Genomic DNA, 15,294 nt, shown 5'->3' with positions numbered 1-15,294 from the left:
AATTACAGAAAAGCTGTGCTGTCTTGCTTGTCTTTTCCTGTGTAACAGTTTTAAAACATTGGAAATTCTCCACTCTCTCTGAGCACTTAATTATATTTTAAACAAAGTTGATATACTGTGTTTTCAGAGTTGAGCAAAAGGTGCATTTACTGAATAATTTGCTTACATTCTTTAAATTGTATGAAGGCAGAAGGCAAACATTTTATTTCATAATTATTCCTAAGGATGCATATAAAAATGATTTCTGAAACATCTGTGGTATCTAGCATCTTAAATCACGTATTTATATTAGATATAGCAGTGTGGTGTGTTCTCTTTTTAGCGAGATACAGGATTTATTTTATTTTTGCTTTCCATTAACAATACCTCAGAAAGCCATTGGTGTTGAATACTTCAAAAATATTTTCTTTTAAATGTGGAGGAGCTAAAACTTGACCAAGTTGTTGCTGTGGGAGTTTTTGAGGCAGTTGAGGTAGAAAATTTTAGCTGCAAAATCTATAGAAAGTGATCAGAGCTCTTCACCTTGTATAAAATTAACGTTTGTCAAAAAGCTCTTGTAGGAAAATAGAGTAGTTCAAGTGAGTTTGAGTGTATTATTAAATACTATAATGAGCATCTGTGCACTATTTGGAGACATTTTGAAATGTACTCAAATATGGAGACACAAAGATAAACAGACTTCGAGTCAGACAATAGCTATTGATAAATATATTTTTCTTTTCCAGTGGACTGTTAATGATCTGCATATAATCCAGATTTATGGTATATGGGAAATAATTTGCACTTCTCCATTTTTTGCATGGGAAAGATGCTTTATCACTTATTTAAAGTTAGATGTGTGGTCAGATTAAGGCTGGAATTTCAAACTCGATGTAGTAGAAGACACATTTAATATTTTTAAATTAGGTTATACCTTAAGAAGTTGTGTTCTATGAGTTGTTTAAATGTATAATTCACAGAGTTTTTTTTTTTTTTTACATTTAAATATTATTTTGTATCCAAAGAAGGACAGATGTAAATAGTGTTCTTGGAAGACTTTAAACTTCTGTAATATAATAATGTGTGTTCTGTATGGTTTAATAGAATTGTAAAAAGTAGACACCCTCTTATTTACTCTTCCTTAGTAATTCTTTACTTAGATTTACTCTCTGATCATTTTATTAATATTTCAGTGTATAATTTACAGTTTCCCTAGTTCAGAATAAATGCTTTGATACAAACAAGGTGACTGTTTAAAGAAAAATAACACAAGTTGAAAAAATTGGTGGTGTTTTTGCTACTGTGCTATAGAGGCTGCCTGGTTATTAACAATCAGACAAGCTACAGTGGGCTTTTTCTATGCTTTAGCTGTTGGTGCAACTGATTTTAAGAGATTTTAACTAATTTTGGTAAATGGATCATGAGTATCATATACACAGGTAAATATATGCACAAATAAAACAAGTTATTCCAATTTTCAGTAAAAGATGACTTTTATAACGCTACTTAAAAAAAGCCATTACAAAATTAGTCACAGTGTTCTGCATTATATAAAGTATTCTTAATTAATTACTGTGAATGCTTGTTAAAAACAGGCAGCGTTACACCTTTCTCTTTTGTGGAGCTTTTGATGATTTTATTCATTATCTGGCTCTTTCCTAAGCGATGGACTGCCATCTATTGACTTCTTGTAGCCCCTGCACAGGAATGTGGATTGACTAGAACAATGACTAACTAACAAATCCTGTAAATCCATTCTGCTGGTATGGAAGGTGGTAGGTTTTTATTTACATGTGACAAATTTTGGCACATTATGATCAATATGTTGTATGGGCAGAAATGTCTTGTTTTAACCAAAACAGATTGGCAATGCAAGAAATCTTACAAGTGTTCAAAATAGAAAAAAAAATTTATAAGTGGAATATTTTAATTTGCATTTCTGATGGAAGGGAAGATTATCATATTGCGTTCAGTGAAGCTTAAATTTAAAGTGATAATCAAAACTTTGTAACTAGATGAAGTTGTTTTCTTTAAACTTGTTCTTTCAACTCTGTTAAGTAAAATTATTCTATAGGAAACAAAGTCAGCAAGACAAGCCAATTCCTGTTGTAGTTTAAAATAATATCTAATAACTTCCTTAGGATAGTGAAGGAGAAGTTTTACAAATCGTTCTCATCGTGTCTGCTCTCTTTGTATTTCTCCTATATCAGAAAAAGGAAATTGCATTTGTCAAAACACATTTTAAATTTTCATTAATCAAATAGGTCAGTTTTGATACCAACTTATGTCTATCAAAGCGTTTATTATCAATTCAAATAATAACAACAAGGTCTTCATTTGCAGGTCCAGAATAAACAGTTTTGATCATTACTTACTCCAGGGTAAAGACTTGACTTGTTAACAAGTGTAATTTTTTCACATACAGGGTTTTGGAAATTCTTACCAAACTGTTGGTTATAGATTATTAGCAAACTTAAATTACAAGTTTGTCTTTCTAAACGATAGCTGTTCCACAAACCCAGAGAAATAAGGCCCTAGCTCCAAAGGGTGTACATCACATCCCATTTTCCCACATCTTAAGGATATTGAGAGTGGTTTTTTACCCTCAGAATGTTTGGCTTTTTTTAATTTTTTGTTCTCTTGTTCTTTCATGTTTCACCTGTGAAGGCAGTTGCATTTATTCAGTATTCTGTACTCAAACAGAGTCCAGTTTACAGCCACGTATTTTCAGAGAGAGAAATCAAGTAGAAATACTTGAGGTTAAGGCACCATACAATTATCATTTGCCTGATTCAGCATATTCTTTAAGAGAAGAGGATACACAAGTGTCTCTCTGCATTTAATGTGGTATTTGTTTGCCTAACTGCTTCTCATGGCAACTTCCACGTTACGTAGCTCTGAGTATGCAGGATGGACAGAGCAGGCCTGCTGCAGGCTGCGTCTGTTGAGAGATGACCATGTACTTACTGGAGAATCCGAAGAAATATTAACCACAGATGGATGGATGGATGTCATTTGGGAAGGAGCAGATCTAGAGCTTGCACTTGGTGGGAACCTCACTTCACGAAGTTTGTTTTCAGCCAGTGCCTGTCCATGTGTTGGAGGCCTTGGGCTTGCACCAGCCAGGCCAGCTGGTGTCATCCATGGAAGGCACCTGCAGTTCAGCCCAAGAGCTGGCCTCACTGGAAAATAGAAGCGTGAGGCTGCATGATGTGCACCTGGCTGAGACACAACTCTAAAACCCTTCCTGTGTGGTGGCAGCTGATAGCAGCACCAGGGGAGTGCGCGGATGGCCTCCTCCGTACATGGAGATGAAGCAGAACATAAACACCGCAGTGCATGGCTGTGCCTGTGCACATTGCTCTGCTTCATTGTTCAGAAGGGCGGGTGGTATGCAGGAAGGAGCACAGCAAGGCCGGCTGGAGGGCACAGCAGGAACACGAGCACCAAACAGGAGTTAACACCACAAGGGTTAGCATCGCTTTCAATAAATGTTGTGAAGTAATGAAATTCCATCCCTGAAATGAGCAGTGCATGATCTTTCTTTTCGACATGTTTCTCAATATGCTCACCTATGTTAAAAAACATACCCTTGCTTAGATGGGAGTTTCTTTCAGCAAGGACTGTTTGTTTCCACCAGCCTCTTTCTACCCTGTACTGCTCAGCAGAAGGACTCCTTCCCAGCCCCTGTCTGTGCTGCTCTCACTCAGACGAAAGCTGCTAGGCCAAGATGGCCACCAACAGAGTTCTAGAAACACAGGAATTTTCAGCTTGCAGAAGCTATCATTTAACTTGCTTTTTGACAGTTTGTTAATCTTAAGTTTAATCCACTTACGTAAAAGAAGGTGAACCAGGAATTGGCTGTTTTGGCCTCTGTGCGTAAAAGACATGAAAGGACAATGCATCTTTTGTGTTTAAATTTTGCGCTTGGATTTCTTTGTGTGCCATTATTAAAATCCCCCATGGCCTGCCGCATTTCTTCTGAAATAAAAATGTAAGCGATGTTGCTTACAGCCAGTCTATATCCCTTAAAGTATGGCTTTCAGCAAATTTTAGATGTTATTCTGGACTGAGACAGTGCATTTATTTTCCAAGGGAGCTCTGTGGGCTTTGCACCTGTGAAAAACAGGTTAGAAGCGTTTTCAGGAAGAGATTGTGCCTGAGTTGGTTGTTGTGCAGGGCTGGGGCTGCTGTGTGGTACTGAGCGTGGCCTCAGTGCCAGCTGCTCTGGTTTTGGTGTGACATGGGCTTGCCAGACCATGAGGTTGTCATGTCTGTGTTAAATACACTGGATTTTAGAATTTGACAAGCTTTACTTGGGACATTTAAAAATTATTATTGCAAATTGTTGTAAAAACACAACTTAGTTTACTCCCTGGATGCTGTTTATTATTATTATTATTATTAGTTTGAAAGCACATTGCAGGTTCTTGTGTGTCAACACTTGACAGCCATTCAGTGGGATAATGTGCAGTGCAGTCAGCTCCAAATTCCTGGGAGAAGAACGAGAATAACTGTGACACAGAGGTTTCTCCACACTTGCCTCAAGAGAGAAAGATGAATGTATGGCATCTGGAAAAGACTTCGTATTGTGGTGTTTTTAGAAAGACTTTGTATTTTTTGAGAATTTGTGGTGGCCTTTTTTGCCAGGAGAAAAGTAGGGAAGATCGTTAACAGCAACTGGCACATATTTATTTTTAAGTTATATGTGCTCATTGCTCAAGGCTGAGCCCTGTTGTTTTGGCAACTGGTGTTCTGTGATGAAGATGCTTCTGAAATGTGTCCCCGCACTTCACAATTGTTTTGGTGACTGTGATTGTGCAAGGGATGATTGGGTATGCTGTCTGAAAGGTCTCTTGAATTTCATTTTATATTGCTTTTGTTTGTCCCTGCTACTTACACCTTGTCCAACATTATTGTTCTTCAAGTTTCAGATGTTCTGACGGTTGTCTGAAAATTTGTTTTAATTAGGGGAAAACAAACAAACAAACAAACCAATTGTACAGGAGACAGTAATCTTTCTGAGAGCTTTAATGGCACACATGAAAAAAGAATTCCACATTCTGAAATAACTGATTTTGCACAAATGCTGTTCAGGACCTAACAGTTGGGAATTCAGGGTTCTTTCCCATTTTCTACTTTAAAATGGTATTTGAAATAATAAAGGAGAGTCAACTTCATACAAACATGTAGTGTCTACAAAGTAGAGTACTGCTTGGAGTTTCTCTTTTCAGGAGAATGTTGGGTTTTTAGTTTTGACATCTAGGCACCCAGGAGTGCTGAGTAATGGGGACAAGGGTGTTGACTGATGTGAATTAGAAGGTTCAGATAGTTACCTGTAGAATACAACCATGCCTCTGCACTTCCACTTTCTTTAGTAGGAAGGAGGTGAAGAGTTTCGGTGCTTTCATTTTGCAGAGTTCGGATCCTTAACTGAATGCTTTTATACCACAGAGGGCGTGGGAGTTACCCAGCTCAGCATCTGGCTCTGCTACAGCAGCCCTGAAAGCTGAAATGACTCTTAAGAATTCCATACTCCTACACAGACCTGAGAGGCTGTTTTGGATGGGCTGTATAATCCTCTGCAGCACAGTAATCAGCCATCACTTACCTTAATCATTTAAGAAGGCATGCTTTCACTAACACTTTATCTCTCTCATGCTCTTCCTCATCTGCCTCCCTGGAAAATAAAATGAAAGGTGCTTTTAAATTGAGGGTTAAAGGCTGATTACATCATGACCAGAAACTATATTATAATGCATTTCTGGAAACAGTTTAGGATCTGGGGAAAATAATAGAAAGCCTGCCTGACAGAACCAAGAAATTTCCACTTCTCTGGTTTTGGGGTTCCAAAAAGCATCATCAAACTGTTTGGTAAGTGGCATCCTTCAGAGTCCCTAACTTCAATATGCATTATGTAGTAATATAAGGACTCCACACCTTTAGCACAGCCAGTTTGTCTTGACTTTGCCTTTAAGCGGGAAAAGGAGAAGATAAAGGTTTGGAAATTAAAAGGTTTAATTAAATAAAAAAATTAAGAGCTTTGTACATTTATACATTTGAGATTACTTAGGAAATTCTTTGTGCGGCGCACAGTGTTCTTCGAATGCCATGATAGCAGCCCTGGTGCTAAGAGGAGCCTTCGTATGGAAAAAGGCTGGGAGAGCTGCTTCCCACCCCAGCAGACTTGTTGGCAGGAATTGCTCCAGTTTCTTCATGTATAAACTGCCCTGCTCTTTCTTTGCCCAGCGTCCATTACTTATGTGATACACCAGAATTCTTGCATAATTACTTAAACAGGAAACTTGGTAAGAACCAGGGCTGAAACGCTTCCCTCATATGCCTAAGTGCACTTTCGTTCAGTGAAAGGATTGACTTGATCTTTTCTTCAAAGCTAACAGATTTGGTGAGCATTTTCATTCCACGTTTTTTTTCAGTTTGAGGAGGTGAACTTTACTTAAACAATCATTTAAGCAATTTCTATTATTTCAAGTATTGCCAGTATTAGCCATTTAAATAAGGAAAAAACAGCTTTTGTGATGGAATCAGATTTGCAGTGCATTTCAGAAATTGATTTCTATTTGAGAAAAAAAAAATCAATCTTTCTGTGCCCCTTTTCTGCAGTGGATTTTGTGTGTAAATATTTGTTTTAAAGTTCCTTTATTCCTGTGAAGTATTCCTTTGACCTCTGTGTGAAGGTGTTTTTTCTCAGTTTTGTTAGAGCTTAGAGTCAGCTTTACAATCCATAGGAAACAAATAGCTATCTGTGATCTATCACGTATTTTAAAAATGTATTAGAACCATACTTTTATGTAGTTAATATAAAAGATATTTTGCTACATTTTTGCATTGCAAAACAGAAGAAATATACCACTGGAGCTTAAATACCCACTGTTTGCACACACATCGCAGGCATGACCAGTACTTGGCTTGTCACATCTCCACTCGATAGCTGTTTGTAAATTACGTGCTTTAGTAGCACTGAAGCTGTTCCATGTTATCATACAAATACCTTCCGTTTTAAGATCTTACAGGTGTCTAGCTGCCTGTTTAGCTCTGCTGTGGCAGAAGCGTATGCAATTGCCTGTGTACATGCCAGAACTGCTAGCTCATCTTGTCAACCATCTGTATATTAGGAACAGCTAAGGGCTCATGTTAGGCTATAACTTCCTGAAGTTATAATCATGTTAATAATCTACGGATTAGGATTCCCTAAAAGCGATTTAATTCTGAGAGGGTCTATCACATTAATAACATTAAAACATCATCTTAAGCTCTGTCATGTGAATAAAAAAATTAGTCTTAGTGACAGAATTACCCTGGTTTTGTTTTCATATTTTAGAAACTCAATCACAAGAGGAATATAAAAAAACTAAAGGCCTGTGTTAATGATATGATGTGTGGATCCATATGCCATAGCTAAGTACTATTTTACTCCTTAATGTAGTAGTCTCAGAATAGTGGTTTTCCTGGATAATATGGTATGCATAGCTTTAACAAACAGAATCAAAAGCCGTGAACATAACTCTCAAATGGGCACAAATCATTACCTGTACACTGGTCTTGCAGCACTCTGTGGAAGCAAGCAACAACATTGCTGTTCTTTTTAGCTCCACCACTTTTATGATCTGTTACTTGCAAAACTGTGATTGATTTTGCCTTATGGACTAATGTAGTTCTGGCTCAGCAAGGCACCTTTCGCTGCTGTGTGCTGTGGGTCTGCTATACACGCAGTAGGAAAGCAGTGCTGCTGTGTGTGGTGCAGTAGTGTTGTGCACAGACACATGGCTGAAGTTTTGATTCTCCAGAGGTATGATAAAGGAAGGATTTACAAGAAGAGGTAGTATTTACATAGTACATCATGTCATATATTTAAAAATAATAATAATAAATAAAATGTTTGGAGTTTCTCTGAGTCAGCATCCAGTCCAAAAGATACTTGCCTTTTTTTTTCCTCCAAAACTTGTGGTACCTTTGCCTGTTAGTGGCTCCTCATCATCCAGCTCTGGAGGGGACCTATGCCTGCACATCAGGCGCTTCATTTTTTTTCTTGTCTGTGCAGCTTAATTCTGTTTCTGAGGTGCATTTGTTACTTTATTCAGTGTTTAAAAAATGAGTGGTAGGTGCTGTGCTTGAACATACACATGCACTGAAGGGTTTCTTTGATAATCCTGAAATATTTTTTTTCTTTGAAAGTAATTGCTCTTGATTTGCTCATGATATCTGTCTGGTCTGATTTCTTTTGATGGCAGATGAGAGCCCAGTTAAGACAATTCTGCTTTTCTGATGAGGAGGAAAAGACAGAGGAAGCAATAGCACTGAGATTTTCCAAAGTTGGTGTGGAGTAAACAGCATTGATCGTGATATTATTGATGTGATGATGTGTGAGAGGTGGCGACCCAAGTTTTGCGATCCATTTTTGCAACCTGCCAGCTCTCCAGAATGCCCCAGGCTGTACCAAAGTGAAAAGCTTGTGGAACAGAATAATTAAAAAAAAAAAAAAAAAAAGAAAAGAAAAAGGTGGTGTGAGAAGGACGTGGAAAAGGGTTGGTCAACAGTTACAGTATAAGGTATCTGACATTTCTTCGAGGGTGTGTTCTGGTCGATGTCGGTTGTTAGAAAGCAGGAGAAAAAAGTCGGTATGCCTGAAAATATATGATGTTGTTAAGAGGGTACATAAGAAGCCTGCTAGGAGGCTGATAAACATTAAAATGCACGGGTAACGCGTTGGGAATGTGAGGAAGATGTTTGTAAAAATGCTGTTTGAAACCTGGGCGCTGGGAATTGTAAAGAAAAAAGCTCAAATGGTCGTTAAGTACCGGGGCCCAAAACCTCCACCCAGCCAGGCGGTGCAGCACTCCTTCAGCATCTCATCCTTCAGCATCCCACCCTCCAGCAGCACCGCCTTGTTGCTGCTTCCAGTTAGCTGCGGTCGGGAATCCCTTCCGAGTACGTATTTATTAAAAACAGTCGCCTAAGAAAGTTATTCAGAGCGCGGTGTTTCCTCCTCCTCCTGCTGCTGGGGAGAGGTGATGAGTGCACGCGCAAAGCTTGCGGGGGGGGAGAGAGAGAGAGAGAGAGAGAGAGGAAGCTGTACATCATTCGGAATGACAGTAAAAATTAAAACCGTGTGCGTCGTTGGGCTCCCTGGCGCATTAAGTAATAACTGCAGCCGTGCCTTAGTTCTCCTAATCTCCCGATTTCACAGGCTTTGCAAATGTTTGTGTTCAGCTTAGCGCAGACACGCGCGTGCGAGAGTGCGCGGCCGGCCCCGCGCAGGGCGTGCTGCTGCTGCTGCTGCTGCTGCTGTGCCCGCGCCTGGCCGCGGCCGCGGGGCCCTCCGCGCCTTCCCCACCCACTTCAAAGCTTGCGGTCCTCCTTCCAGCCGTGTACTAAAAGGTTTCTTTGTACGCCGGGCCATTTGTCCGTCATTGTCTGGCGTCCAAGCGCCAGTAAAATACCCTGTCACCGATCCCCAGCGCCGTGAATGGCAGCTTCTCTCCGGACAATTGGCGGCGGTGCCGAGAAATATTCCTGAGAGGATTATTTAACCTTTCAATTTAGGGGGCACAAAGCCCGGCTGATTAATGAACTTTCTGATGGGCGCCGATAAGCGGATCTATTTCTTTATTTCCTCCAAAAGTGATTCCTTCTCCCGTCCCGTATTACTATAATCTTAAACATAAAATGTGGCAAATAGATTAAAAAACAGCACTAAAGAGTTTATCTGGCTGGCAAACTGAAGGAGCTAAATTAAAATTGGTAATGAAAGCGGTGGCTGAGCCCTGTATATGTTTTTTAAATGCGCCGTGTATTTTGAAGAGACTTATTCTCCAGCCTGCCTGGTAATGACTGCTTTTGGTGCGCGGTCCGGGGCTGGCTTCTGTTATCCCCCCAAAAAAATGAGTTGTGTTATCTGGATGACTGCAGACACATATGCATCCCCCTTTCTCACTGCATGGGCAGACAAGGTCGATAGCATTACAAGGTATTTGTGGCAGTGCTTGTTTCAGTTTTCAGAGCTGCCAGTTTTCAGCCAGATTTGAATTACAAAAGAAGAAGCTGGCATGAAAATTGAAAGGGTTTATCGGCTAGTCTGAAGCCTCATAGCACATTGCTTATTTATGCAGTCCATTTGCACCAGGAAATGTAAAAAGGAAATACATTTTAAAAATAAGGTCATAAAGACCGAGATATGTTTAAGATGGCAAATAAAATATAGATACCTATAATATCTTTACAGGAAACGATTTCACTTAATGTTGCACGTTACTTCGGAGGAGCATTTGTGTCGCCGTCATAAATTTGCGTGTTTGTGTCACTGTAGAGATGGTCTCTGGGGATTAAGGAGGAAGTGTTCGCTAACTTACTTTAAAATTAAAATAGAAGAAAGATAGGTTGGTAGTTTGAGAGCTACATCAGAAATAGTAGAAGTTTAATGCACCATCCTATTTAAATACCGTTTTGCATTCTGTGTAAAATTAGCCATGGACGAATGGATAGATGCCACCACCTTTGGAGAAAATTGGGATGCCTTTTAAACCACCAAGATTTTGAGGCATCAGGGATTGTGTTGTTGTTATCCTTTCCATCTTGCATATATTCATGTTCTGCACAAACTTGAGATTTCTTTATCCATTTTTCATAAAAGACTTTGCGAATTAATATTTTAGTATATTTTTCTCTGTGCTCATAAGAGTATCAAAAGATTACATTAATTTCTTCTGAGCACATAATGTGTTTTTTGTCTTTTCCTGTAACATTTTCAGACAGTCGATCGTAGGTGCTATTTGCATCTATTTAAAATGCATTAAATAAACGTCATTTTTCTGTAGAAAATGACCACTTCACAGTGCTTGTGCATTGGACTGAACATGTTAAGTTCCTTCCTCTGGAAGGGGCTTTGGATTTTCAGACTGTGCAAGCAGAAATAAAATCTTGCCCGTTTAATACAGATTATTTAATGTAAGGAGGAAAAAAAAAGTTTATTTCCATCGCCGTTTTCTTGGTTATTTCACTGAGCTTTGTTGGATGTTACCACCACATTTGGTAAGCTCGTTTACAGGAAGTAATTTGCAGTAAGATTCTTGGGTGCAGTTGAAACAGCACAGCTCACTGCCTGGAAAATTTCCACTACTCTTGCTGGAGAAGCAAGTTTTTTAAGGTGGCTGACAAGATGAAGAAATTAAATTTGGCACATAAATGATTTATTTATAACTGTTTGGACTTAACGGGGTTTAGAAGTCAAAACATGAAATTTGTGTGTTTCTCGTGTATTAGTATGCATCAAGCTGAGTATGTTTCTGTCATGAATTTTCATAAGGATTTTTACTACGTAGCACATGTGGCTTAATGATGCAATCACCTGATAGACTAGGAAGACTCCAAAGGAGACGTTCCGGTCTGTTGTGTACATAATACTTGTTTCAAAAGTCTGCCTAATTAAGGAATTACCCAATGGAATGCAAGTCTGCTGGGTGCAAGACATGGTTAAAGAAAATAACAACAACAAAAACCTTTTGTATAATTACGATATAACATGGTATCTTATATTGTCAGTTTGTAATATAAGGAAATGATCCTAACCTGCCGTTGTTTCACTCAGCATACAAAACAGATTATGATAATTTGTAAAGATAAAATAAATATATATTTTTCTGTGTTAGTCATTTGGATCATTCCCCTGCCCAGTTCTAGTGTGCGAACTGCAGTGTGTAATGATTCAGTTGATGATTGTCTCCTAGTGGCTCAAGAAATTGGTAAAGTATCAGCATTAATGAGTTTTAGTCCAAGTCCTACATCTTGTTCACCTCTCAGAGCTGCACGTGAGCAGCTGCACTGTACGTGGCACTCGTACCACTCGTTTTGTTGAGCACCTTCTTAGAGCTAGAGGTGTCCTGGCTCAGACACTGGGCTTGGCACTGCCCCACACACCCCTTGCCCCTTTCCTTCCGCAGTCCATCACTCATCATTTACAAAAATGGAGGTGGGAAGATTTTCCTGAATGAGCCAGATTGCAGATCCTAAGTAGTAATGAGCTTCGTAACCACGAGCCCTCGTTGGATCCGAGTCGGAGCAGATAAGGGGAGCTCAAGGTCACAGAGGTAGCTGCCCAGCAGGTCTATTTGCATAAAAAATTACTGTCAGAAATAGGCCAGTGAGGCAGCCCTGGCATTTTGATCTCTTGGCCTTTGTCATGGAGATTCCTAGTTGAGAAGGGAGGAAGGCCAATGTCCCAGATAATGATTAACTGTTTTAATGGCATTCATTCATTCATTCCACACTAACTACTCATGCAGAAAAAAGGGTTATGTAAAATGACATTAGAAGAAAAATCATTTGTAATCGTTGCATCAGGCTGCACTTTGAGGAGACATTAGGAGTAAATCCATGGCGTGGTAGGCTTATGCTTTATCTTCTGATATTTACTGAGTTTACTGGTGCATGAAAAGCTTTCAGCAAGAATAGCAGATGGGATGGACCTTTCATAGGTAATGCTATCTACCAGGTTATTACTTCTATATATTGATAGTGAAGTAATCTCCAAGATATCACCCTACAAATATAGATTATTTAAATGTTTGTAACAAAAAAAAAATATAACATAGAGAAACTACGTTCATGAATAGTTTATTTTGTACCCATATGGCTCGAGTCTTCAGATGCTTTTTTAAGCCACAAGTAGTAAGAAAATAGAGGGTTTATAATGTAGGTTTCCTTTTTGTTTGGCTGTGTAAAGAAGTAAAGTTACGTAGAGTTGTAATCTGAGCAGTGAGTATTCAGGTTTAATTTCTTTCCTTAAATGTGACCTTCCCATTAGCTGAACAAAAGGGAGCATGGAGTAGGAAGGAGCTAGTTTGGGCCAGAGGGGGGAGGTTGGGGTCACCAGGGTGTATATCCCTAATAAATAAGGGCGGCTTAAGCACTCTTGTACTACACAAGAGGAAAATGTCAGGGTGTTTCTTCTGTGTGGCTGTTTGGAAATAGGGGAGAGCAGCTCTGTCACGTGCTGGTGACACAGGGGGCTAGCTCACAGCACCGGTTGCACTTGGTACAGCTGTTGCCTTCTGGGCTTGATGTATGAGTCTCAGTTAGCAACTGGAACTTGAAGTGCACAGAAGTGTGCGCCAGGGTGCATGGATGTCCAGCGTAATTTATGAGTCAGGTGAGTTCTTATCTGCTGCTGTGTATTTAACTTCTGGATTAAGATGAGATTGGAGGAGTGCGTACACGCAGCTTGTTTACTAACATAACCATATAAATCACTACAGTGCTCCAGTGAGCATGCTCCATGCCTGCTGACATCCAGACATCGGGCATTTATTTTGTGCAGTCCAAAATAGTGGGAGATTTTCTTCTCTTTTTGCGTGGTAAGTAATAGTGTTTTGAACCCAGAAGAAATTTTAATGAAGTTTTGATGCAAGAGCACGAAAAGCGACCAAAATCTTAATTGTATTGGAGGGGCACTATTGCACAGATGAAGGCATTTTTGCCAGACAACATCTTGGAATTGCTGCTCTAGAATAATGCGTGCTTTTTGTAACTACGTGTTCTCGTTAAACTGCACTTCACAAAGACCAAGCAATGCAATCTTTTTAGGAGTGAAGTTGTGACATTTGTTACGGACTAGCTGACAGAATGTAAAATAATGGGTCTCAGTTTTATTTTTCACCACTATGGTACTAGGATTCTGGTCCTGGGGATCTCTGGCAGAGGGGCACTGGCTGAAGAAGCGCGCTGTTTTGTGGCAGCCTCCCTGTGTGGGCTTCAGCTGACAGCAGCTTTGAAAACAGATTTTCTAGAGGTGAAATCCTGTGCAGTAGGAAGGCAGAGGAGGGTATCAACCGCAAGATTTCTCTCTGCTCTTTAGGAGCCCTGTCCAAAATGGAGGTAGTTTCTTGGGCTACTATCTATGTTGAAAACTATTTAGAATATGGGTGATTCTTCCAAAACACTAAAGCCATAAATTTTCCATCAGGGATTATGCAAAGGTTTGCCTTTTACTTTCTGTGCTGTGTTTAAAGGAATAACCTGAAAAACTAGGCCAGCTTAGTGAGTCACTTACATACTGCTGTTTGCTGGAGAGCTCTCACTGTAAGTCATTTATGAGAAGTATACGAGATGTTGCTTCACCAGTGATTTTTTTCCTTTCCCACTTTCCCACCATTTGTCACAAATCCCTGTTGGATGCATCACTCTACTTAGTCTCCTTTTGCTGAGTAAATATGAGCTGAGGAGCATGAACCTGCATCACATCCTTAAACCGAGGCTGCGTGGGCATGAAATCAGGTGACCCTACCAGCAGGGTCAGAGTCACAAAACGTAGCTAGAGATTTCTGTTGTTTCTGCCTGCTTTTGGAGCACTGCTGTCATTCTTTGGAAGCTATGCAGGAGGATGCAGTGTCTTTCACAATAGATGAGTGTAGTGATAAGGTTTAAAGAAAAAAGCAGCCCCTCTAGCATGTTTTACTGATCATTAGTAATTTCTTTGAAGTGTTAGCCACTCTTCTGTTCTCCTCTAGCAGCACTGAAAGAGGATGTTACACTGGCTGTATTAAGGTTTCTCTTTTGCCCTTGTGCTTTTTAGCCACTGTTCATACGACATCTACAATTCTGTGTTTCTGTGTGATTCTGTGACACTGCTCTGCTGCAGTTTCTTCTCCAGTGAATGAATGTGCTTGCGAGTGTGAAAAATGAGGAATAAGCCTATGTTCACATATTCTGTTTATTAGTGCAAAATGGGAATAGGAGGAAACTCATACGTGTTCACCAGGATTTGGTAGAGCATTCTAAATCTTCCTGTGCCCTATGGAATTCCACAGAGCAGCAGCACTGCACAGTATAGCGTCCAGCCCAGAGCAGCAGACTCAGGTCCTCAGTTGACTTGAAAAGTTTGGCAGTTTCTTCCTTAGTGACGGTGCTTCTTGGTATGATTTTCAGAAGCAGGTGTAGGCTTGGGAGTGCAACAAGTGAAGGTGCTGTATCTCTGTCTCATCTGTGCCATATTGCTGTGTGTCCAGCTAGGAGAAATGGGTCCGGCAGTGCACAGCTGTGGCCATGCAGCTGGTGGCCCTGTCCCTCCCAAGGGGACAGCAGGGCATGCGTAAGAGCTAGCAAAGGCTGTGAGGAAGGGAGGAAGCGAGGCAAATAAATCAGCCCACGTGCTTGTGTTCAGAGCCAAAACAACATGGCCAAAGTGGAACAGATACTGAGCATGTCTCTTCCCATCTCATTTGTGATACTCAGGGTTAAACTGCTCTGTGTAGTTGCAGTAGTATCAATAGCTTTGTTCTTTTTGAACTCAGTATTCCAACA

The 15,294-nt window shown here is 39.9% G+C and overlaps 1 protein-coding gene across 1 annotated transcript in view; it reads left to right on the top strand.

Moving 5' to 3' along the window:
- ZCCHC7 (zinc finger CCHC-type containing 7) overlaps positions 1-15,294 on the top strand; it is a 106,247-nt gene that overhangs the window by 85,455 nt on the left and 5,498 nt on the right. The gene's annotated exons all lie outside the window — the stretch shown is intronic.

Source organism: Cyrtonyx montezumae, unplaced genomic scaffold, assembly GCF_038088225.1.
Source record: "Cyrtonyx montezumae isolate F1298 unplaced genomic scaffold, pur_monq_1.0 scaffold_29, whole genome shotgun sequence".
In the NCBI taxonomy this organism is placed as follows: domain Eukaryota; kingdom Metazoa; phylum Chordata; class Aves; order Galliformes; family Odontophoridae; genus Cyrtonyx; species Cyrtonyx montezumae.
Note: the sequence above shows the minus strand (reverse complement) of the source record. Positions and strands in the feature narration are given on the sequence as shown.